A 21,391-nucleotide genomic window follows, 5' to 3' on the forward strand; every position below is an offset into this window, starting at 1 on the left:
AAATATATAAATTACACAAAAAAAAAAATTATTTAAAAGTTTGAAACTACTTAGAATTTTTTTCTTATATAATTTTTTTAATTTTTTTAAACTTGAATGGCAAAAGTTTTCTTATATAAATACTATTTTTATACAGAAATAAAAATACTCAAAATTTTGAAAACAAAAAATTTGATTGGAGGAAAAATGTTTTTTTTAACAAAAAAAAATAAAAACTAGTCTAAAAACTACAAACAATCAACCTCTAAATTGTTGTTGATAAAAATTGCTATATGGATCTAGTTCACTGTTCTTATTGCGATTTCATTCATAAACTTGTTCGGTGGTAAAGACTAAAGAAACATATCTTTTTGAGTTCATTGTTGGGGGTATTTTGTATGCATGAGTACTGCTGCCATTTTTTAATCTATTAAAACTGAAGTACATATATAACTTCGCCTTTAAACTTTAATATTTACCTTTCTATACCACTGTTTTTTTTTACTTATTGGCTGGCCTAATCGATAAGATATTCCCAAAGCCCAATACCTATTATTTGGCCCAAAAAATCATACGATTTAATAAATGATACGGGCTGTTACTGATATCATATGCGATATATTTTTCAGATTAACCCAAGATCTAACCTATACTAAAAAGTGAATATGAAGCCTTGTGAGACTATCCACGTCAGAAAAAATATTTAACCAATTAGAACATTTCTTTTTACCACGTCACAGACAGAAATGAAAATGTTGGACCTGATTTTTTTTATCTGTTCCAAAATTATCATGTAGCCCGTTAGGCCCAAACTTGAGATGCTGATTTGTTGATATGTTTCGTCCCTTCTACTTTCCATCTCCGTTGTCGATTCTTTCACTTTTGTTTCTTTTTTTGGGTAAAACCTCCGTTTCTTTTTTGGTAAAACCTCCATTTTTTTTATGAAACCAACCTCAAATTAATTTTTATCAGTAAAAGCAGGAATTGTTGGTTGTGCGGCTGTGTGATTGACATCAAAATTCACAAAGGTAAGTCTTTCCATCAGTATGCATCTCGATTGTTTGCACGAAAATATTGATTTCTTTCCTGCGTTTGCTGATTCCTGGCACAATTCATTTTCATCCTTAGGATGAGTCCCCTGTTCGTTTTATCAACGCTGCGACAAGCCGCGGCAGCTCAAAATCATCTCTTCAGTTACGGCAAACACGTGACTCGCCGATTTGTAGGCCGTTCGTTCTAGATCCACCATTGAAGAGTGTCTCTTCAGATTCGGGAATCTTGGAATGTGAAGAAATCCGGTGAATTTATGGGGGTTCGTATGCTTCTCCTTGATGGAAAATTAATTCCGGTAAGCAAACACATGACCACCTTCCAATTTCATGAAGATTTTATACTTTACAATTCATAGAAAAGTAGTCTACTTTTGTTTCTTTCACTTTTCATTTTATCTGTTTGAAACCTAGAATACATGCCTAGACAGGCCATGTCTGAACTCTTTCATTCTTCTCTCTTCCATGGATCTGTTTCTTAAAATTATAGCACTTCATTACTGAGCTTGGAAGCTGTCTGTTCTTCTGTAGATGCCACACCGTCAATGGTTTACGGTATCTGAGAAAAGGGACCCTTTTCAATAAAGCATAAATCTTTGCTATTATTGTCGAATCAATTGATGAATGGTTATAAAGGTATAGTTTTTCTTTTTGTTGTTATTGCAGTTACTTTGTCGAAGACAAAAAGAAAGGAAGGGAGGGAGCACAAGGAGAGTGTTGTTAATTGAAACAGAGAGGCTGTCAAGAAATATAATTCTGAATATACTTTCTCTTTTGAAAACATGAGAAATATCAAATTCAAGGAGTTCAGACAACAATATAGACACAATGGAAGGTTGGTTTCTTTGTTGTCGTTTTTTTAACTATGAATAAATGGGTGTTGCTTGAATGTAATTGAGATTAATATATGTACATTAAGTCTTTGATTTGTAGTTTGGTTCTTATTGGTTCAGGCTCAAACAAAGTGATGCAGGTTGTCTTGGTCATTTTGCTTCTGATGAAATCCGTCATGACATCTTTAGAGCCTCAAGGTTGTGTACTATGTTTCTTAAAGTTGTATTATACTTGGTCTAAACTGTTGTCTGATGCGTTTTTGCATATTTTTGGAATGTTTTTTAAGCTGCTTTATGGTGATGTTGACTTCTATTGCAGATATGCAAATGAAGGGTTGAAAAGGTATCATCTCTCTCCCGCAGTCCTCTTTTTTACAAAGCAACAGTGAAGGACTTATGCTGTATCCATCTCTCTTGGCTTTCCCGTATCTTCAAAATTCTTCTTTTGGTTATTATTGCAGCTTATTTAAGGTTTTTGGGGCTTTCCGAAATGGTGCTATGGGCGACGTAGTTCCTCACGGTTCAAAAGTTATGAGGTTTCCAAGTTTAGACTCGTCTTAGGATGCATTAAAAAAAATTAAAAAATAAAAAGGGGTGCAACACGAGGACTTCCCGGGAGGTCACCCATCCTAGTACTACTCTCGCCCAAGCACGCTTAACTGCAGAGTTCTGATGGGATCCGGTGCATTAGTGCTGGTATGATCGCACCCGTCAGTACATCACTCTCGTTTCTACATATCCTTTTCGCAGCCTGTGAGGCCGTGGGACCCACATGATTTTCTTGCCAATTTGTTTCGAGCGAAAAAGTGCGTCGAGGTTAATGGCGTTCAGAAAGCATCAAAAACACCCTGAGAATCCGCTTTCGATCTTTTTTGCGTGCCAAAACTTTCCGCAGCCCGTTTGAGGGTCAAAACGGCTGAATTTGAGCCCGAAAAATTGGCGCCGCCTATTCACCGCCCATTATGGTTTCTGGGGCTTTCCGAAATGGTGCTATGGGCGACGTAGTTCCTCACGGTTCAAAAGTTATGAGGTTTCCAAGTTTAGACTCGTCTTAGGATGCATTAAAAAAAATTAAAAAATAAAAAGGGGTGCAACACGAGGACTTCCCGGGAGGTCACCCATCCTAGTACTACTCTCGCCCAAGCACGCTTAACTGCGGAGTTCTGATGGGATCCGGTGCATTAGTGCTGGTATGATCGCACCCGTCAGTACATCACTCTCGTTTCTACATATCCTTTTCGCAGCCTGTGAGGCCGTGGGACCCACATGATTTTCTTGCCAATTTGTTTCGAGCGAAAAAGTGCGTCGAGGTTAATGGCGTTCAGAAAGCATCAAAAACACCCTGAGAATCCGCTTTCGATCTTTTTTGCGTGCCAAAACTTTCCGCAGCCCGTTTGAGGGTCAAAACGGCTGAATTTGAGCCCGAAAAATTGGCGCCGCCTATTCACCGCCCATTATGGTTTCTGGGGCTTTCCGAAATGGTGCTATGGGCGACGTAGTTCCTCACGGTTCAAAAGTTATGAGGTTTCCAAGTTTAGACTCGTCTTAGGATGCATTAAAAAAAATTAAAAAATAAAAAGGGGTGCAACACGAGGACTTCCCGGGAGGTCACCCATCCTAGTACTACTCTCGCCCAAGCACGCTTAACTGCGGAGTTCTGATGGGATCCGGTGCATTAGTGCTGGTATGATCGCACCCGTCAGTACATCACTCTCGTTTCTACATATCCTTTTCGCAGCCTGTGAGGCCGTGGGACCCACATGATTTTCTTGCCAATTTGTTTCGAGCGAAAAAGTGCGTCGAGGTTAATGGCGTTCAGAAAGCATCAAAAACACCCTGAGAATCCGCTTTCGATCTTTTTTGCGTGCCAAAACTTTCCGCAGCCCGTTTGAGGGTCAAAACGGCTGAATTTGAGCCCGAAAAATTGGCGCCGCCTATTCACCGCCCATTATGGTTTCTGGGGCTTTCCGAAATGGTGCTATGGGCGACGTAGTTCCTCACGGTTCAAAAGTTATGAGGTTTCCAAGTTTAGACTCGTCTTAGGATGCATTAAAAAAAATTAAAAAATAAAAAGGGGTGCAACACGAGGACTTCCCGGGAGGTCACCCATCCTAGTACTACTCTCGCCCAAGCACGCTTAACTGCGGAGTTCTGATGGGATCCGGTGCATTAGTGCTGGTATGATCGCACCCGTCAGTACATCACTCTCGTTTCTACATATCCTTTTCGCAGCCTGTGAGGCCGTGGGACCCACATGATTTTCTTGCCAATTTGTTTCGAGCGAAAAAGTGCGTCGAGGTTAATGGCGTTCAGAAAGCATCAAAAACACCCTGAGAATCCGCTTTCGATCTTTTTTGCGTGCCAAAACTTTCCGCAGCCCGTTTGAGGGTCAAAACGGCTGAATTTGAGCCCGAAAAATTGGCGCCGCCTATTCACCGCCCATTATGGTTTCTGGGGCTTTCCGAAATGGTGCTATGGGCGACGTAGTTCCTCACGGTTCAAAAGTTATGAGGTTTCCAAGTTTAGACTCGTCTTAGGATGCATTAAAAAAAATTAAAAAATAAAAAGGGGTGCAACACGAGGACTTCCCGGGAGGTCACCCATCCTAGTACTACTCTCGCCCAAGCACGCTTAACTGCGGAGTTCTGATGGGATCCGGTGCATTAGTGCTGGTATGATCGCACCCGTCAGTACATCACTCTCGTTTCTACATATCCTTTTCGCAGCCTGTGAGGCCGTGGGACCCACATGATTTTCTTGCCAATTTGTTTCGAGCGAAAAAGTGCGTCGAGGTTAATGGCGTTCAGAAAGCATCAAAAACACCCTGAGAATCCGCTTTCGATCTTTTTTGCGTGCCAAAACTTTCCGCAGCCCGTTTGAGGGTCAAAACGGCTGAATTTGAGCCCGAAAAATTGGCGCCGCCTATTCACCGCCCATTATGGTTTCTGGGGCTTTCCGAAATGGTGCTATGGGCGACGTAGTTCCTCACGGTTCAAAAGTTATGAGGTTTCCAAGTTTAGACTCGTCTTAGGATGCATTAAAAAAAATTAAAAAATAAAAAGGGGTGCAACACGAGGACTTCCCGGGAGGTCACCCATCCTAGTACTACTCTCGCCCAAGCACGCTTAACTGCGGAGTTCTGATGGGATCCGGTGCATTAGTGCTGGTATGATCGCACCCGTCAGTACATCACTCTCGTTTCTACATATCCTTTTCGCAGCCTGTGAGGCCGTGGGACCCACATGATTTTCTTGCCAATTTGTTTCGAGCGAAAAAGTGCGTCGAGGTTAATGGCGTTCAGAAAGCATCAAAAACACCCTGAGAATCCGCTTTCGATCTTTTTTGCGTGCCAAAACTTTCCGCAGCCCGTTTGAGGGTCAAAACGGCTGAATTTGAGCCCGAAAAATTGGCGCCGCCTATTCACCGCCCATTATGGTTTCTGGGGCTTTCCGAAATGGTGCTATGGGCGACGTAGTTCCTCACGGTTCAAAAGTTATGAGGTTTCCAAGTTTAGACTCGTCTTAGGATGCATTAAAAAAAATTAAAAAATAAAAAGGGGTGCAACACGAGGACTTCCCGGGAGGTCACCCATCCTAGTACTACTCTCGCCCAAGCACGCTTAACTGCGGAGTTCTGATGGGATCCGGTGCATTAGTGCTGGTATGATCGCACCCGTCAGTACATCACTCTCGTTTCTACATATCCTTTTCGCAGCCTGTGAGGCCGTGGGACCCACATGATTTTCTTGCCAATTTGTTTCGAGCGAAAAAGTGCGTCGAGGTTAATGGCGTTCAGAAAGCATCAAAAACACCCTGAGAATCCGCTTTCGATCTTTTTTGCGTGCCAAAACTTTCCGCAGCCCGTTTGAGGGTCAAAACGGCTGAATTTGAGCCCGAAAAATTGGCGCCGCCTATTCACCGCCCATTATGGTTTCTGGGGCTTTCCGAAATGGTGCTATGGGCGACGTAGTTCCTCACGGTTCAAAAGTTATGAGGTTTCCAAGTTTAGACTCGTCTTAGGATGCATTAAAAAAAATTAAAAAATAAAAAGGGGTGCAACACGAGGACTTCCCGGGAGGTCACCCATCCTAGTACTACTCTCGCCCAAGCACGCTTAACTGCGGAGTTCTGATGGGATCCGGTGCATTAGTGCTGGTATGATCGCACCCGTCAGTACATCACTCTCGTTTCTACATATCCTTTTCGCAGCCTGTGAGGCCGTGGGACCCACATGATTTTCTTGCCAATTTGTTTCGAGCGAAAAAGTGCGTCGAGGTTAATGGCGTTCAGAAAGCATCAAAAACACCCTGAGAATCCGCTTTCGATCTTTTTTGCGTGCCAAAACTTTCCGCAGCCCGTTTGAGGGTCAAAACGGCTGAATTTGAGCCCGAAAAATTGGCGCCGCCTATTCACCGCCCATTATGGTTTCTGGGGCTTTCCGAAATGGTGCTATGGGCGACGTAGTTCCTCACGGTTCAAAAGTTATGAGGTTTCCAAGTTTAGACTCGTCTTAGGATGCATTAAAAAAATTAAAAAATAAAAAGGGGTGCAACACGAGGACTTCCCGGGAGGTCACCCATCCTAGTACTACTCTCGCCCAAGCACGCTTAACTGCGGAGTTCTGATGGGATCCGGTGCATTAGTGCTGGTATGATCGCACCCGTCAGTACATCACTCTCGTTTCTACATATCCTTTTCGCAGCCTGTGAGGCCGTGGGACCCACATGATTTTCTTGCCAATTTGTTTCGAGCGAAAAAGTGCGTCGAGGTTAATGGCGTTCAGAAAGCATCAAAAACACCCTGAGAATCCGCTTTCGATCTTTTTTGCGTGCCAAAACTTTCCGCAGCCCGTTTGAGGGTCAAAACGGCTGAATTTGAGCCCGAAAAATTGGCGCCGCCTATTCACCGCCCATTATGGTTTCTGGGGCTTTCCGAAATGGTGCTATGGGCGACGTAGTTCCTCACGGTTCAAAAGTTATGAGGTTTCCAAGTTTAGACTCGTCTTAGGATGCATTAAAAAAAATTAAAAAATAAAAAGGGGTGCAACACGAGGACTTCCCGGGAGGTCACCCATCCTAGTACTACTCTCGCCCAAGCACGCTTAACTGCGGAGTTCTGATGGGATCCGGTGCATTAGTGCTGGTATGATCGCACCCGTCAGTACATCACTCTCGTTTCTACATATCCTTTTCGCAGCCTGTGAGGCCGTGGGACCCACATGATTTTCTTGCCAATTTGTTTCGAGCGAAAAAGTGCGTCGAGGTTAATGGCGTTCAGAAAGCATCAAAAACACCCTGAGAATCCGCTTTCGATCTTTTTTGCGTGCCAAAACTTTCCGCAGCCCGTTTGAGGGTCAAAACGGCTGAATTTGAGCCCGAAAAATTGGCGCCGCCTATTCACCGCCCATTATGGTTTCTGGGGCTTTCCGAAATGGTGCTATGGGCGACGTAGTTCCTCACGGTTCAAAAGTTATGAGGTTTCCAAGTTTAGACTCGTCTTAGGATGCATTAAAAAAAATTAAAAAATAAAAAGGGGTGCAACACGAGGACTTCCCGGGAGGTCACCCATCCTAGTACTACTCTCGCCCAAGCACGCTTAACTGCGGAGTTCTGATGGGATCCGGTGCATTAGTGCTGGTATGATCGCACCCGTCAGTACATCACTCTCGTTTCTACATATCCTTTTCGCAGCCTGTGAGGCCGTGGGACCCACATGATTTTCTTGCCAATTTGTTTCGAGCGAAAAAGTGCGTCGAGGTTAATGGCGTTCAGAAAGCATCAAAAACACCCTGAGAATCCGCTTTCGATCTTTTTTGCGTGCCAAAACTTTCCGCAGCCCGTTTGAGGGTCAAAACGGCTGAATTTGAGCCCGAAAAATTGGCGCCGCCTATTCACCGCCCATTATGGTTTCTGGGGCTTTCCGAAATGGTGCTATGGGCGACGTAGTTCCTCACGGTTCAAAAGTTATGAGGTTTCCAAGTTTAGACTCGTCTTAGGATGCATTAAAAAAAATTAAAAAATAAAAAGGGGTGCAACACGAGGACTTCCCGGGAGGTCACCCATCCTAGTACTACTCTCGCCCAAGCACGCTTAACTGCGGAGTTCTGATGGGATCCGGTGCATTAGTGCTGGTATGATCGCACCCGTCAGTACATCACTCTCGTTTCTACATATCCTTTTCGCAGCCTGTGAGGCCGTGGGACCCACATGATTTTCTTGCCAATTTGTTTCGAGCGAAAAAGTGCGTCGAGGTTAATGGCGTTCAGAAAGCATCAAAAACACCCTGAGAATCCGCTTTCGATCTTTTTTGCGTGCCAAAACTTTCCGCAGCCCGTTTGAGGGTCAAAACGGCTGAATTTGAGCCCGAAAAATTGGCGCCGCCTATTCACCGCCCATTATGGTTTCTGGGGCTTTCCGAAATGGTGCTATGGGCGACGTAGTTCCTCACGGTTCAAAAGTTATGAGGTTTCCAAGTTTAGACTCGTCTTAGGATGCATTAAAAAAATTAAAAAATAAAAAGGGGTGCAACACGAGGACTTCCCGGGAGGTCACCCATCCTAGTACTACTCTCGCCCAAGCACGCTTAACTGCGGAGTTCTGATGGGATCCGGTGCATTAGTGCTGGTATGATCGCACCCGTCAGTACATCACTCTCGTTTCTACATATCCTTTTCGCAGCCTGTGAGGCCGTGGGACCCACATGATTTTCTTGCCAATTTGTTTCGAGCGAAAAAGTGCGTCGAGGTTAATGGCGTTCAGAAAGCATCAAAAACACCCTGAGAATCCGCTTTCGATCTTTTTTGCGTGCCAAAACTTTCCGCAGCCCGTTTGAGGGTCAAAACGGCTGAATTTGAGCCCGAAAAATTGGCGCCGCCTATTCACCGCCCATTATGGTTTCTGGGGCTTTCCGAAATGGTGCTATGGGCGACGTAGTTCCTCACGGTTCAAAAGTTATGAGGTTTCCAAGTTTAGACTCGTCTTAGGATGCATTAAAAAAAATTAAAAAATAAAAAGGGGTGCAACACGAGGACTTCCCGGGAGGTCACCCATCCTAGTACTACTCTCGCCCAAGCACGCTTAACTGCGGAGTTCTGATGGGATCCGGTGCATTAGTGCTGGTATGATCGCACCCGTCAGTACATCACTCTCGTTTCTACATATCCTTTTCGCAGCCTGTGAGGCCGTGGGACCCACATGATTTTCTTGCCAATTTGTTTCGAGCGAAAAAGTGCGTCGAGGTTAATGGCGTTCAGAAAGCATCAAAAACACCCTGAGAATCCGCTTTCGATCTTTTTTGCGTGCCAAAACTTTCCGCAGCCCGTTTGAGGGTCAAAACGGCTGAATTTGAGCCCGAAAAATTGGCGCCGCCTATTCACCGCCCATTATGGTTTCTGGGGCTTTCCGAAATGGTGCTATGGGCGACGTAGTTCCTCACGGTTCAAAAGTTATGAGGTTTCCAAGTTTAGACTCGTCTTAGGATGCATTAAAAAAAATTAAAAAATAAAAAGGGGTGCAACACGAGGACTTCCCGGGAGGTCACCCATCCTAGTACTACTCTCGCCCAAGCACGCTTAACTGCGGAGTTCTGATGGGATCCGGTGCATTAGTGCTGGTATGATCGCACCCGTCAGTACATCACTCTCGTTTCTACATATCCTTTTCGCAGCCTGTGAGGCCGTGGGACCCACATGATTTTCTTGCCAATTTGTTTCGAGCGAAAAAGTGCGTCGAGGTTAATGGCGTTCAGAAAGCATCAAAAACACCCTGAGAATCCGCTTTCGATCTTTTTTGCGTGCCAAAACTTTCCGCAGCCCGTTTGAGGGTCAAAACGGCTGAATTTGAGCCCGAAAAATTGGCGCCGCCTATTCACCGCCCATTATGGTTTCTGGGGCTTTCCGAAATGGTGCTATGGGCGACGTAGTTCCTCACGGTTCAAAAGTTATGAGGTTTCCAAGTTTAGACTCGTCTTAGGATGCATTAAAAAAAATTAAAAAATAAAAAGGGGTGCAACACGAGGACTTCCCGGGAGGTCACCCATCCTAGTACTACTCTCGCCCAAGCACGCTTAACTGCGGAGTTCTGATGGGATCCGGTGCATTAGTGCTGGTATGATCGCACCCGTCAGTACATCACTCTCGTTTCTACATATCCTTTTCGCAGCCTGTGAGGCCGTGGGACCCACATGATTTTCTTGCCAATTTGTTTCGAGCGAAAAAGTGCGTCGAGGTTAATGGCGTTCAGAAAGCATCAAAAACACCCTGAGAATCCGCTTTCGATCTTTTTTGCGTGCCAAAACTTTCCGCAGCCCGTTTGAGGGTCAAAACGGCTGAATTTGAGCCCGAAAAATTGGCGCCGCCTATTCACCGCCCATTATGGTTTCTGGGGCTTTCCGAAATGGTGCTATGGGCGACGTAGTTCCTCACGGTTCAAAAGTTATGAGGTTTCCAAGTTTAGACTCGTCTTAGGATGCATTAAAAAAAATTAAAAATAAAAAGGGGTGCAACACGAGGACTTCCCGGGAGGTCACCCATCCTAGTACTACTCTCGCCCAAGCACGCTTAACTGCGGAGTTCTGATGGGATCCGGTGCATTAGTGCTGGTATGATCGCACCCGTCAGTACATCACTCTCGTTTCTACATATCCTTTTCGCAGCCTGTGAGGCCGTGGGACCCACATGATTTTCTTGCCAATTTGTTTCGAGCGAAAAAGTGCGTCGAGGTTAATGGCGTTCAGAAAGCATCAAAAACACCCTGAGAATCCGCTTTCGATCTTTTTTGCGTGCCAAAACTTTCCGCAGCCCGTTTGAGGGTCAAAACGGCTGAATTTGAGCCCGAAAAATTGGCGCCGCCTATTCACCGCCCATTATGGTTTCTGGGGCTTTCCGAAATGGTGCTATGGGCGACGTAGTTCCTCACGGTTCAAAAGTTATGAGGTTTCCAAGTTTAGACTCGTCTTAGGATGCATTAAAAAAAATTAAAAAATAAAAAGGGGTGCAACACGAGGACTTCCCGGGAGGTCACCCATCCTAGTACTACTCTCGCCCAAGCACGCTTAACTGCGGAGTTCTGATGGGATCCGGTGCATTAGTGCTGGTATGATCGCACCCGTCAGTACATCACTCTCGTTTCTACATATCCTTTTCGCAGCCTGTGAGGCCGTGGGACCCACATGATTTTCTTGCCAATTTGTTTCGAGCGAAAAAGTGCGTCGAGGTTAATGGCGTTCAGAAAGCATCAAAAACACCCTGAGAATCCGCTTTCGATCTTTTTTGCGTGCCAAAACTTTCCGCAGCCCGTTTGAGGGTCAAAACGGCTGAATTTGAGCCCGAAAAATTGGCGCCGCCTATTCACCGCCCATTATGGTTTCTGGGGCTTTCCGAAATGGTGCTATGGGCGACGTAGTTCCTCACGGTTCAAAAGTTATGAGGTTTCCAAGTTTAGACTCGTCTTAGGATGCATTAAAAAAAATTAAAAAATAAAAAGGGGTGCAACACGAGGACTTCCCGGGAGGTCACCCATCCTAGTACTACTCTCGCCCAAGCACGCTTAACTGCGGAGTTCTGATGGGATCCGGTGCATTAGTGCTGGTATGATCGCACCCGTCAGTACATCACTCTCGTTTCTACATATCCTTTTCGCAGCCTGTGAGGCCGTGGGACCCACATGATTTTCTTGCCAATTTGTTTCGAGCGAAAAAGTGCGTCGAGGTTAATGGCGTTCAGAAAGCATCAAAAACACCCTGAGAATCCGCTTTCGATCTTTTTTGCGTGCCAAAACTTTCCGCAGCCCGTTTGAGGGTCAAAACGGCTGAATTTGAGCCCGAAAAATTGGCGCCGCCTATTCACCGCCCATTATGGTTTCTGGGGCTTTCCGAAATGGTGCTATGGGCGACGTAGTTCCTCACGGTTCAAAAGTTATGAGGTTTCCAAGTTTAGACTCGTCTTAGGATGCATTAAAAAAAATTAAAAAATAAAAAGGGGTGCAACACGAGGACTTCCCGGGAGGTCACCCATCCTAGTACTACTCTCGCCCAAGCACGCTTAACTGCGGAGTTCTGATGGGATCCGGTGCATTAGTGCTGGTATGATCGCACCCGTCAGTACATCACTCTCGTTTCTACATATCCTTTTCGCAGCCTGTGAGGCCGTGGGACCCACATGATTTTCTTGCCAATTTGTTTCGAGCGAAAAAGTGCGTCGAGGTTAATGGCGTTCAGAAAGCATCAAAAACACCCTGAGAATCCGCTTTCGATCTTTTTTGCGTGCCAAAACTTTCCGCAGCCCGTTTGAGGGTCAAAACGGGTGAATTTGAGCCCGAAAAATTGGCGCCGCCTATTCACCGCCCATTATGGTTTCTGGGGCTTTCCGAAATGGTGCTATGGGCGACGTAGTTCCTCACGGTTCAAAAGTTATGAGGTTTCCAAGTTTAGACTCGTCTTAGGATGCATTAAAAAAAATTAAAAAAAAAAAGGGGTGCAACACCAGGACTTCCCGGGAGGTCACCCATCCTAGTACTACTCTCGCCCAAGCACGCTTAACTGCGGAGTTCTGATGGGATCCGGTGCATTAGTGCTGGTATGATCGCACCCGTCAGTACATCACTCTCGTTTCTACATATCCTTTTCGCAGCCTGTGAGGCCGTGGGACCCACATGATTTTCTTGCCAATTTGTTTCGAGCGAAAAAGTGCGTCGAGGTTAATGGCGTTCAGAAAGCATCAAAAACACCCTGAGAATCCGCTTTCGATCTTTTTTGCGTGCCAAAACTTTCCGCAGCCCGTTTGAGGGTCAAAACGGCTGAATTTGAGCCCGAAAAATTGGCGCCGCCTATTCACCGCCCATTATGGTTTCTGGGGCTTTCCGAAATGGTGCTATGGGCGACGTAGTTCCTCACGGTTCAAAAGTTATGAGGTTTCCAAGTTTAGACTCGTCTTAGGATGCATTAAAAAAAATTAAAAAATAAAAAGGGGTGCAACACGAGGACTTCCCGGGAGGTCACCCATCCTAGTACTACTCTCGCCCAAGCACGCTTAACTGCGGAGTTCTGATGGGATCCGGTGCATTAGTGCTGGTATGATCGCACCCGTCAGTACATCACTCTCGTTTCTACATATCCTTTTCGCAGCCTGTGAGGCCGTGGGACCCACATGATTTTCTTGCCAATTTGTTTCGAGCGAAAAAGTGCGTCGAGGTTAATGGCGTTCAGAAAGCATCAAAAACACCCTGAGAATCCGCTTTCGATCTTTTTTGCGTGCCAAAACTTTCCGCAGCCCGTTTGAGGGTCAAAACGGCTGAATTTGAGCCCGAAAAATTGGCGCCGCCTATTCACCGCCCATTATGGTTTCTGGGGCTTTCCGAAATGGTGCTATGGGCGACGTAGTTCCTCACGGTTCAAAAGTTATGAGGTTTCCAAGTTTAGACTCGTCTTAGGATGCATTAAAAAAAATTAAAAAATAAAAAGGGGTGCAACACGAGGACTTCCCGGGAGGTCACCCATCCTAGTACTACTCTCGCCCAAGCACGCTTAACTGCGGAGTTCTGATGGGATCCGGTGCATTAGTGCTGGTATGATCGCACCCGTCAGTACATCACTCTCGTTTCTACATATCCTTTTCGCAGCCTGTGAGGCCGTGGGACCCACATGATTTTCTTGCCAATTTGTTTCGAGCGAAAAAGTGCGTCGAGGTTAATGGCGTTCAGAAAGCATCAAAAACACCCTGAGAATCCGCTTTCGATCTTTTTTGCGTGCCAAAACTTTCCGCAGCCCGTTTGAGGGTCAAAACGGCTGAATTTGAGCCCGAAAAATTGGCGCCGCCTATTCACCGCCCATTATGGTTTCTGGGGCTTTCCGAAATGGTGCTATGGGCGACGTAGTTCCTCACGGTTCAAAAGTTATGAGGTTTCCAAGTTTAGACTCGTCTTAGGATGCATTAAAAAAAATTAAAAAATAAAAAGGGGTGCAACACGAGGACTTCCCGGGAGGTCACCCATCCTAGTACTACTCTCGCCCAAGCACGCTTAACTGCGGAGTTCTGATGGGATCCGGTGCATTAGTGCTGGTATGATCGCACCCGTCAGTACATCACTCTCGTTTCTACATATCCTTTTCGCAGCCTGTGAGGCCGTGGGACCCACATGATTTTCTTGCCAATTTGTTTCGAGCGAAAAAGTGCGTCGAGGTTAATGGCGTTCAGAAAGCATCAAAAACACCCTGAGAATCCGCTTTCGATCTTTTTTGCGTGCCAAAACTTTCCGCAGCCCGTTTGAGGGTCAAAACGGCTGAATTTGAGCCCGAAAAATTGGCGCCGCCTATTCACCGCCCATTATGGTTTCTGGGGCTTTCCGAAATGGTGCTATGGGCGACGTAGTTCCTCACGGTTCAAAAGTTATGAGGTTTCCAAGTTTAGACTCGTCTTAGGATGCATTAAAAAAAATTAAAAAATAAAAAGGGGTGCAACACGAGGACTTCCCGGGAGGTCACCCATCCTAGTACTACTCTCGCCCAAGCACGCTTAACTGCGGAGTTCTGATGGGATCCGGTGCATTAGTGCTGGTATGATCGCACCCGTCAGTACATCACTCTCGTTTCTACATATCCTTTTCGCAGCCTGTGAGGCCGTGGGACCCACATGATTTTCTTGCCAATTTGTTTCGAGCGAAAAAGTGCGTCGAGGTTAATGGCGTTCAGAAAGCATCAAAAACACCCTGAGAATCCGCTTTCGATCTTTTTTGCGTGCCAAAACTTTCCGCAGCCCGTTTGAGGGTCAAAACGGCTGAATTTGAGCCCGAAAAATTGGCGCCGCCTATTCACCGCCCATTATGGTTTCTGGGGCTTTCCGAAATGGTGCTATGGGCGACGTAGTTCCTCACGGTTCAAAAGTTATGAGGTTTCCAAGTTTAGACTCGTCTTAGGATGCATTAAAAAAAATTAAAAAATAAAAAGGGGTGCAACACGAGGACTTCCCGGGAGGTCACCCATCCTAGTACTACTCTCGCCCAAGCACGCTTAACTGCGGAGTTCTGATGGGATCCGGTGCATTAGTGCTGGTATGATCGCACCCGTCAGTACATCACTCTCGTTTCTACATATCCTTTTCGCAGCCTGTGAGGCCGTGGGACCCACATGATTTTCTTGCCAATTTGTTTCGAGCGAAAAAGTGCGTCGAGGTTAATGGCGTTCAGAAAGCATCAAAAACACCCTGAGAATCCGCTTTCGATCTTTTTTGCGTGCCAAAACTTTCCGCAGCCCGTTTGAGGGTCAAAACGGCTGAATTTGAGCCCGAAAAATTGGCGCCGCCTATTCACCGCCCATTATGGTTTCTGGGGCTTTCCGAAATGGTGCTATGGGCGACGTAGTTCCTCACGGTTCAAAAGTTATGAGGTTTCCAAGTTTAGACTCGTCTTAGGATGCATTAAAAAAAATTAAAAAATAAAAAGGGGTGCAACACGAGGACTTCCCGGGAGGTCACCCATCCTAGTACTACTCTCGCCCAAGCACGCTTAACTGCGGAGTTCTGATGGGATCCGGTGCATTAGTGCTGGTATGATCGCACCCGTCAGTACATCACTCTCGTTTCTACATATCCTTTTCGCAGCCTGTGAGGCCGTGGGACCCACATGATTTTCTTGCCAATTTGTTTCGAGCGAAAAAGTGCGTCGAGGTTAATGGCGTTCAGAAAGCATCAAAAACACCCTGAGAATCCGCTTTCGATCTTTTTTGCGTGCCAAAACTTTCCGCAGCCCGTTTGAGGGTCAAAACGGCTGAATTTGAGCCCGAAAAATTGGCGCCGCCTATTCACCGCCCATTATGGTTTCTGGGGCTTTCCGAAATGGTGCTATGGGCGACGTAGTTCCTCACGGTTCAAAAGTTATGAGGTTTCCAAGTTTAGACTCGTCTTAGGATGCATTAAAAAAAATTAAAAAATAAAAAGGGGTGCAACACGAGGACTTCCCGGGAGGTCACCCATCCTAGTACTACTCTCGCCCAAGCACGCTTAACTGCGGAGTTCTGATGGGATCCGGTGCATTAGTGCTGGTATGATCGCACCCGTCAGTACATCACTCTCGTTTCTACATATCCTTTTCGCAGCCTGTGAGGCCGTGGGACCCACATGATTTTCTTGCCAATTTGTTTCGAGCGAAAAAGTGCGTCGAGGTTAATGGCGTTCAGAAAGCATCAAAAACACCCTGAGAATCCGCTTTCGATCTTTTTTGCGTGCCAAAACTTTCCGCAGCCCGTTTGAGGGTCAAAACGGCTGAATTTGAGCCCGAAAAATTGGCGCCGCCTATTCACCGCCCATTATGGTTTCTGGGGCTTTCCGAAATGGTGCTATGGGCGACGTAGTTCCTCACGGTTCAAAAGTTATGAGGTTTCCAAGTTTAGACTCGTCTTAGGATGCATTAAAAAAAATTAAAAAATAAAAAGGGGTGCAACACGAGGACTTCCCGGGAGGTCACCCATCCTAGTACTACTCTCGCCCAAGCACGCTTAACTGCGGAGTTCTGATGGGATCCGGTGCATTAGTGCTGGTATGATCGCACCCGTCAGTACATCACTCTCGTTTCTACATATCCTTTTCGCAGCCTGTGAGGCCGTGGGACCCACATGATTTTCTTGCCAATTTGTTTCGAGCGAAAAAGTGCGTCGAGGTTAATGGCGTTCAGAAAGCATCAAAAACACCCTGAGAATCCGCTTTCGATCTTTTTTGCGTGCCAAAACTTTCCGCAGCCCGTTTGAGGGTCAAAACGGCTGAATTTGAGCCCGAAAAATTGGCGCCGCCTATTCACCGCCCATTATGGTTTCTGGGGCTTTCCGAAATGGTGCTATGGGCGACGTAGTTCCTCACGGTTCAAAAGTTATGAGGTTTCCAAGTTTAGACTCGTCTTAGGATGCATTAAAAAAAATTAAAAAATAAAAAGGGGTGCAACACGAGGACTTCCCGGGAGGTCACCCATCCTAGTACTACTCTCGCCCAAGCACGCTTAACTGCGGAGTTCTGATGGGATCCGGTGCATTAGTGCTGGTATGATCGCACCCGTCAGTACATCACTCTCGTTTCTACATATCCTTTTCGCAGCCTGTGAGGCCGTGGGACCCACATGATTTTCTTGCCAATTTGTTTCGAGCGAAAAAGTGCGTCGAGGTTAATGGCGTTCAGAAAGCATCAAAAACACCCTGAGAATCCGCTTTCGATCTTTTTTGCGTGCCAAAACTTTCCGCAGCCCGTTTGAGGGTCAAAACGGCTGAATTTGAGCCCGAAAAATTGGCGCCGCCTATTCACCGCCCATTATGGTTTCTGGGGCTTTCCGAAATGGTGCTATGGGCGACGTAGTTCCTCACGGTTCAAAAGTTATGAGGTTTCCAAGTTTAGACTCGTCTTAGGATGCATTAAAAAAAATTAAAAAATAAAAAGGGGTGCAACACGAGGACTTCCCGGGAGGTCACCCATCCTAGTACTACTCTCGCCCAAGCACGCTTAACTGCGGAGTTCTGATGGGATCCGGTGCATTAGTGCTGGTATGATCGCACCCGTCAGTACATCACTCTCGTTTCTACATATCCTTTTCGCAGCCTGTGAGGCCGTGGGACCCACATGATTTTCTTGCCAATTTGTTTCGAGCGAAAAAGTGCGTCGAGGTTAATGGCGTTCAGAAAGCATCAAAAACACCCTGAGAATCCGCTTTCGATCTTTTTTGCGTGCCAAAACTTTCCGCAGCCCGTTTGAGGGTCAAAACGGCTGAATTTGAGCCCGAAAAATTGGCGCCGCCTATTCACCGCCCATTATGGTTTCTGGGGCTTTCCGAAATGGTGCTATGGGCGACGTAGTTCCTCACGGTTCAAAAGTTATGAGGTTTCCAAGTTTAGACTCGTCTTAGGATGCATTAAAAAAAATTAAAAAATAAAAAGGGGTGCAACACGAGGACTTCCCGGGAGGTCACCCATCCTAGTACTACTCTCGCCCAAGCACGCTTAACTGCGGAGTTCTGATGGGATCCGGTGCATTAGTGCTGGTATGATCGCACCCGTCAGTACATCACTCTCGTTTCTACATATCCTTTTCGCAGCCTGTGAGGCCGTGGGACCCACATGATTTTCTTGCCAATTTGTTTCGAGCGAAAAAGTGCGTCGAGGTTAATGGCGTTCAGAAAGCATCAAAAACACCCTGAGAATCCGCTTTCGATCTTTTTTGCGTGCCAAAACTTTCCGCAGCCCGTTTGAGGGTCAAAACGGCTGAATTTGAGCCCGAAAAATTGGCGCCGCCTATTCACCGCCCATTATGGTTTCTGGGGCTTTCCGAAATGGTGCTATGGGCGACGTAGTTCCTCACGGTTCAAAAGTTATGAGGTTTCCAAGTTTAGACTCGTCTTAGGATGCATTAAAAAAAATTAAAAAATAAAAAGGGGTGCAACACGAGGACTTCCCGGGAGGTCACCCATCCTAGTACTACTCTCGCCCAAGCACGCTTAACTGCGGAGTTCTGATGGGATCCGGTGCATTAGTGCTGGTATGATCGCACCCGTCAGTACATCACTCTCGTTTCTACATATCCTTTTCGCAGCCTGTGAGGCCGTGGGACCCACATGATTTTCTTGCCAATTTGTTTCGAGCGAAAAAGTGCGTCGAGGTTAATGGCGTTCAGAAAGCATCAAAAACACCCTGAGAATCCGCTTTCGATCTTTTTTGCGTGCCAAAACTTTCCGCAGCCCGTTTGAGGGTCAAAACGGCTGAATTTGAGCCCGAAAAATTGGCGCCGCCTATTCACCGCCCATTATGGTTTCTGGGGCTTTCCGAAATGGTGCTATGGGCGACGTAGTTCCTCACGGTTCAAAAGTTATGAGGTTTCCAAGTTTAGACTCGTCTTAGGATGCATTAAAAAAAATTAAAAAATAAAAAGGGGTGCAACACGAGGACTTCCCGGGAGGTCACCCATCCTAGTACTACTCTCGCCCAAGCACGCTTAACTGCGGAGTTCTGATGGGATCCGGTGCATTAGTGCTGGTATGATCGCACCCGTCAGTACATCACTCTCGTTTCTACATATCCTTTTCGCAGCCTGTGAGGCCGTGGGACCCACATGATTTTCTTGCCAATTTGTTTCGAGCGAAAAAGTGCGTCGAGGTTAATGGCGTTCAGAAAGCATCAAAAACACCCTGAGAATCCGCTTTCGATCTTTTTTGCGTGCCAAAACTTTCCGCAGCCCGTTTGAGGGTCAAAACGGCTGAATTTGAGCCCGAAAAATTGGCGCCGCCTATTCACCGCCCATTATGGTTTCTGGGGCTTTCCGAAATGGTGCTATGGGCGACGTAGTTCCTCACGGTTCAAAAGTTATGAGGTTTCCAAGTTTAGACTCGTCTTAGGATGCATTAAAAAAAATTAAAAAATAAAAAGGGGTGCAACACGAGGACTTCCCGGGAGGTCACCCATCCTAGTACTACTCTCGCCCAAGCACGCTTAACTGCGGAGTTCTGATGGGATCCGGTGCATTAGTGCTGGTATGATCGCACCCGTCAGTACATCACTCTCGTTTCTACATATCCTTTTCGCAGCCTGTGAGGCCGTGGGACCCACATGATTTTCTTGCCAATTTGTTTCGAGCGAAAAAGTGCGTCGAGGTTAATGGCGTTCAGAAAGCATCAAAAACACCCTGAGAATCCGCTTTCGATCTTTTTTGCGTGCCAAAACTTTCCGCAGCCCGTTTGAGGGTCAAAACGGCTGAATTTGAGCCCGAAAAATTGGCGCCGCCTATTCACCGCCCATTATGGTTTCTGGGGCTTTCCGAAATGGTGCTATGGGCGACGTAGTTCCTCACGGTTCAAAAGTTATGAGGTTTCCAAGTTTAGACTCGTCTTAGGATGCATTAAAAAAAATTAAAAAATAAAAAGGGGTGCAACACGAGGACTTCCCGGGAGGTCACCCATCCTAGTACTACTCTCGCCCAAGCACGCTTAACTGCGGAGTTCTGATGGGATCCGGTGCATTAGTGCTGGTATGATCGCACCCGTCAGTACATCACTCTCGTTTCTACATATCCTTTTCGCAGCCTGTGAGGCCGTGGGACCCACATGATTTTCTTGCCAATTTGTTTCGAGCGAAAAAGTGCGTCGAGGTTAATGGCGTTCAGAAAGCATCAAAAACACCCTGAGAATCCGCTTTCGATCTTTTTTGCGTGCCAAAACTTTCCGCAGCCCGTTTGAGGGTCAAAACGGCTGAATTTGAGCCCGAAAAATTGGCGCCGCCTATTCACCGCCCATTATGGTTTCTGGGGCTTTCCGAAATGGTGCTATGGGCGACGTAGTTCCTCACGGTTCAAAAGTTATGAGGTTTCCAAGTTTAGACTCGTCTTAGGATGCATTAAAAAAAATTAAAAAATAAAAAGGGGTGCAACACGAGGACTTCCCGGGAGGTCACCCATCCTAGTACTACTCTCGCCCAAGCACGCTTAACTGCGGAGTTCTGATGGGATCCGGTGCATTAGTGCTGGTATGATCGCACCCGTCAGTACATCACTCTCGTTTCTACATATCCTTTTCGCAGCCTGTGAGGCCGTGGGACCCACATGATTTTCTTGCCAATTTGTTTCGAGCGAAAAAGTGCGTCGAGGTTAATGGCGTTCAGAAAGCATCAAAAACACCCTGAGAATCCGCTTTCGATCTTTTTTGCGTGCCAAAACTTTCCGCAGCCCGTTTGAGGGTCAAAACGGCTGAATTTGAGCCCGAAAAATTGGCGCCGCCTATTCACCGCCCATTATGGTTTCTGGGGCTTTCCGAAATGGTGCTATGGGCGACGTAGTTCCTCACGGTTCAAAAGTTATGAGGTTTCCAAGTTTAGACTCGTCTTAGGATGCATTAAAAAAAATTAAAAAATAAAAAGGGGTGCAACACGAGGACTTCCCGGGAGGTCACCCATCCTAGTACTACTCTCGCCCAAGCACGCTTAACTGCGGAGTTCTGATGGGATCCGGTGCATTAGTGCTGGTATGATCGCACCCGTCAGTACATCACTCTCGTTTCTACATATCCTTTTCGCAGCCTGTGAGGCCGTGGGACCCACATGATTTTCTTGCCAATTTGTTTCGAGCGAAAAAGTGCGTCGAGGTTAATGGCGTTCAGAAAGCATCAAAAACACCCTGAGAATCCGCTTTCGATCTTTTTTGCGTGCCAAAACTTTCCGCAGCCCGTTTGAGGGTCAAAACGGCTGAATTTGAGCCCGAAAAATTGGCGCCGCCTATTCACCGCCCATTATGGTTTCTGGGGCTTTCCGAAATGGTGCTATGGGCGACGTAGTTCCTCACGGTTCAAAAGTTATGAGGTTTCCAAGTTTAGACTCGTCTTAGGATGCATTAAAAAAAATTAAAAAATAAAAAGGGGTGCAACACGAGGACTTCCCGGGAGGTCACCCATCCTAGTACTACTCTCGCCCAAGCACGCTTAACTGCGGAGTTCTGATGGGATCCGGTGCATTAGTGCTGGTATGATCGCACCCGTCAGTACATCACTCTCGTTTCTACATATCCTTTTCGCAGCCTGTGAGGCCG

General features: G+C 46.4%; 39 non-coding genes across 39 annotated transcripts; all 39 read right to left on the reverse strand.

Annotated features, from left to right (window-relative positions):
* Positions 1-2,452: 2,452 nt before the first annotated feature.
* Positions 2,453-2,571, reverse strand: LOC117130115. The gene has a single exon (XR_004453576.1). It is a non-coding gene; the product is annotated as a 5S ribosomal RNA (ribosomal RNA).
* A 375-nt stretch (positions 2,572-2,946) lies between these two features.
* On the reverse strand, positions 2,947-3,065 carry LOC117130091. Its single transcript, XR_004453552.1, has one exon. It is a non-coding gene; the product is annotated as a 5S ribosomal RNA (ribosomal RNA).
* A 375-nt stretch (positions 3,066-3,440) lies between these two features.
* On the reverse strand, positions 3,441-3,559 carry LOC117130127. Its single transcript, XR_004453587.1, has one exon. It is a non-coding gene; the product is annotated as a 5S ribosomal RNA (ribosomal RNA).
* A 375-nt stretch (positions 3,560-3,934) lies between these two features.
* On the reverse strand, positions 3,935-4,053 carry LOC117130138. Its single transcript, XR_004453598.1, has one exon. It is a non-coding gene; the product is annotated as a 5S ribosomal RNA (ribosomal RNA).
* A 375-nt stretch (positions 4,054-4,428) lies between these two features.
* LOC117130150 lies at positions 4,429-4,547 on the reverse strand. The gene has a single exon (XR_004453610.1). It is a non-coding gene; the product is annotated as a 5S ribosomal RNA (ribosomal RNA).
* Positions 4,548-4,922: 375 nt separating this feature from the next.
* LOC117130161 lies at positions 4,923-5,041 on the reverse strand. The gene has a single exon (XR_004453621.1). It is a non-coding gene; the product is annotated as a 5S ribosomal RNA (ribosomal RNA).
* Positions 5,042-5,416: 375 nt separating this feature from the next.
* LOC117130097 lies at positions 5,417-5,535 on the reverse strand. The gene has a single exon (XR_004453558.1). It is a non-coding gene; the product is annotated as a 5S ribosomal RNA (ribosomal RNA).
* A 375-nt stretch (positions 5,536-5,910) lies between these two features.
* Positions 5,911-6,029, reverse strand: LOC117130108. Its single transcript, XR_004453569.1, has one exon. It is a non-coding gene; the product is annotated as a 5S ribosomal RNA (ribosomal RNA).
* Positions 6,030-6,403: 374 nt separating this feature from the next.
* LOC117130119 lies at positions 6,404-6,522 on the reverse strand. The gene has a single exon (XR_004453579.1). It is a non-coding gene; the product is annotated as a 5S ribosomal RNA (ribosomal RNA).
* Positions 6,523-6,897: 375 nt separating this feature from the next.
* On the reverse strand, positions 6,898-7,016 carry LOC117130120. Its single transcript, XR_004453580.1, has one exon. It is a non-coding gene; the product is annotated as a 5S ribosomal RNA (ribosomal RNA).
* A 375-nt stretch (positions 7,017-7,391) lies between these two features.
* LOC117130121 lies at positions 7,392-7,510 on the reverse strand. The gene has a single exon (XR_004453581.1). It is a non-coding gene; the product is annotated as a 5S ribosomal RNA (ribosomal RNA).
* A 375-nt stretch (positions 7,511-7,885) lies between these two features.
* LOC117130122 lies at positions 7,886-8,004 on the reverse strand. The gene has a single exon (XR_004453582.1). It is a non-coding gene; the product is annotated as a 5S ribosomal RNA (ribosomal RNA).
* A 374-nt stretch (positions 8,005-8,378) lies between these two features.
* Positions 8,379-8,497, reverse strand: LOC117130123. The gene has a single exon (XR_004453583.1). It is a non-coding gene; the product is annotated as a 5S ribosomal RNA (ribosomal RNA).
* Positions 8,498-8,872: 375 nt separating this feature from the next.
* On the reverse strand, positions 8,873-8,991 carry LOC117130124. Its single transcript, XR_004453584.1, has one exon. It is a non-coding gene; the product is annotated as a 5S ribosomal RNA (ribosomal RNA).
* A 375-nt stretch (positions 8,992-9,366) lies between these two features.
* LOC117130125 lies at positions 9,367-9,485 on the reverse strand. Its single transcript, XR_004453585.1, has one exon. It is a non-coding gene; the product is annotated as a 5S ribosomal RNA (ribosomal RNA).
* Positions 9,486-9,860: 375 nt separating this feature from the next.
* On the reverse strand, positions 9,861-9,979 carry LOC117130126. The gene has a single exon (XR_004453586.1). It is a non-coding gene; the product is annotated as a 5S ribosomal RNA (ribosomal RNA).
* Positions 9,980-10,353: 374 nt separating this feature from the next.
* Positions 10,354-10,472, reverse strand: LOC117130128. Its single transcript, XR_004453588.1, has one exon. It is a non-coding gene; the product is annotated as a 5S ribosomal RNA (ribosomal RNA).
* Positions 10,473-10,847: 375 nt separating this feature from the next.
* On the reverse strand, positions 10,848-10,966 carry LOC117130129. Its single transcript, XR_004453589.1, has one exon. It is a non-coding gene; the product is annotated as a 5S ribosomal RNA (ribosomal RNA).
* A 375-nt stretch (positions 10,967-11,341) lies between these two features.
* On the reverse strand, positions 11,342-11,460 carry LOC117130130. The gene has a single exon (XR_004453590.1). It is a non-coding gene; the product is annotated as a 5S ribosomal RNA (ribosomal RNA).
* A 375-nt stretch (positions 11,461-11,835) lies between these two features.
* LOC117130131 lies at positions 11,836-11,954 on the reverse strand. The gene has a single exon (XR_004453591.1). It is a non-coding gene; the product is annotated as a 5S ribosomal RNA (ribosomal RNA).
* Positions 11,955-12,328: 374 nt separating this feature from the next.
* Positions 12,329-12,447, reverse strand: LOC117130116. The gene has a single exon (XR_004453577.1). It is a non-coding gene; the product is annotated as a 5S ribosomal RNA (ribosomal RNA).
* A 375-nt stretch (positions 12,448-12,822) lies between these two features.
* Positions 12,823-12,941, reverse strand: LOC117130132. Its single transcript, XR_004453592.1, has one exon. It is a non-coding gene; the product is annotated as a 5S ribosomal RNA (ribosomal RNA).
* Positions 12,942-13,316: 375 nt separating this feature from the next.
* LOC117130133 lies at positions 13,317-13,435 on the reverse strand. The gene has a single exon (XR_004453593.1). It is a non-coding gene; the product is annotated as a 5S ribosomal RNA (ribosomal RNA).
* Positions 13,436-13,810: 375 nt separating this feature from the next.
* LOC117130134 lies at positions 13,811-13,929 on the reverse strand. The gene has a single exon (XR_004453594.1). It is a non-coding gene; the product is annotated as a 5S ribosomal RNA (ribosomal RNA).
* Positions 13,930-14,304: 375 nt separating this feature from the next.
* On the reverse strand, positions 14,305-14,423 carry LOC117130135. The gene has a single exon (XR_004453595.1). It is a non-coding gene; the product is annotated as a 5S ribosomal RNA (ribosomal RNA).
* Positions 14,424-14,798: 375 nt separating this feature from the next.
* On the reverse strand, positions 14,799-14,917 carry LOC117130136. Its single transcript, XR_004453596.1, has one exon. It is a non-coding gene; the product is annotated as a 5S ribosomal RNA (ribosomal RNA).
* A 375-nt stretch (positions 14,918-15,292) lies between these two features.
* Positions 15,293-15,411, reverse strand: LOC117130137. Its single transcript, XR_004453597.1, has one exon. It is a non-coding gene; the product is annotated as a 5S ribosomal RNA (ribosomal RNA).
* A 375-nt stretch (positions 15,412-15,786) lies between these two features.
* LOC117130139 lies at positions 15,787-15,905 on the reverse strand. The gene has a single exon (XR_004453599.1). It is a non-coding gene; the product is annotated as a 5S ribosomal RNA (ribosomal RNA).
* Positions 15,906-16,280: 375 nt separating this feature from the next.
* LOC117130141 lies at positions 16,281-16,399 on the reverse strand. Its single transcript, XR_004453600.1, has one exon. It is a non-coding gene; the product is annotated as a 5S ribosomal RNA (ribosomal RNA).
* A 375-nt stretch (positions 16,400-16,774) lies between these two features.
* Positions 16,775-16,893, reverse strand: LOC117130142. Its single transcript, XR_004453601.1, has one exon. It is a non-coding gene; the product is annotated as a 5S ribosomal RNA (ribosomal RNA).
* Positions 16,894-17,268: 375 nt separating this feature from the next.
* LOC117130143 lies at positions 17,269-17,387 on the reverse strand. The gene has a single exon (XR_004453602.1). It is a non-coding gene; the product is annotated as a 5S ribosomal RNA (ribosomal RNA).
* A 375-nt stretch (positions 17,388-17,762) lies between these two features.
* On the reverse strand, positions 17,763-17,881 carry LOC117130144. The gene has a single exon (XR_004453603.1). It is a non-coding gene; the product is annotated as a 5S ribosomal RNA (ribosomal RNA).
* Positions 17,882-18,256: 375 nt separating this feature from the next.
* On the reverse strand, positions 18,257-18,375 carry LOC117130145. Its single transcript, XR_004453604.1, has one exon. It is a non-coding gene; the product is annotated as a 5S ribosomal RNA (ribosomal RNA).
* Positions 18,376-18,750: 375 nt separating this feature from the next.
* On the reverse strand, positions 18,751-18,869 carry LOC117130146. Its single transcript, XR_004453606.1, has one exon. It is a non-coding gene; the product is annotated as a 5S ribosomal RNA (ribosomal RNA).
* Positions 18,870-19,244: 375 nt separating this feature from the next.
* LOC117130147 lies at positions 19,245-19,363 on the reverse strand. The gene has a single exon (XR_004453607.1). It is a non-coding gene; the product is annotated as a 5S ribosomal RNA (ribosomal RNA).
* Positions 19,364-19,738: 375 nt separating this feature from the next.
* On the reverse strand, positions 19,739-19,857 carry LOC117130148. Its single transcript, XR_004453608.1, has one exon. It is a non-coding gene; the product is annotated as a 5S ribosomal RNA (ribosomal RNA).
* Positions 19,858-20,232: 375 nt separating this feature from the next.
* LOC117130149 lies at positions 20,233-20,351 on the reverse strand. The gene has a single exon (XR_004453609.1). It is a non-coding gene; the product is annotated as a 5S ribosomal RNA (ribosomal RNA).
* Positions 20,352-20,726: 375 nt separating this feature from the next.
* LOC117130151 lies at positions 20,727-20,845 on the reverse strand. The gene has a single exon (XR_004453611.1). It is a non-coding gene; the product is annotated as a 5S ribosomal RNA (ribosomal RNA).
* Positions 20,846-21,220: 375 nt separating this feature from the next.
* LOC117130152 lies at positions 21,221-21,339 on the reverse strand. Its single transcript, XR_004453612.1, has one exon. It is a non-coding gene; the product is annotated as a 5S ribosomal RNA (ribosomal RNA).
* Between the last annotated feature and the right edge of the window lie 52 nt (positions 21,340-21,391).

Source organism: Brassica rapa, unplaced genomic scaffold (genome assembly GCF_000309985.2).
Source record: "Brassica rapa cultivar Chiifu-401-42 unplaced genomic scaffold, CAAS_Brap_v3.01 Scaffold0338, whole genome shotgun sequence".
NCBI classification, from domain to species: domain Eukaryota; kingdom Viridiplantae; phylum Streptophyta; class Magnoliopsida; order Brassicales; family Brassicaceae; genus Brassica; species Brassica rapa.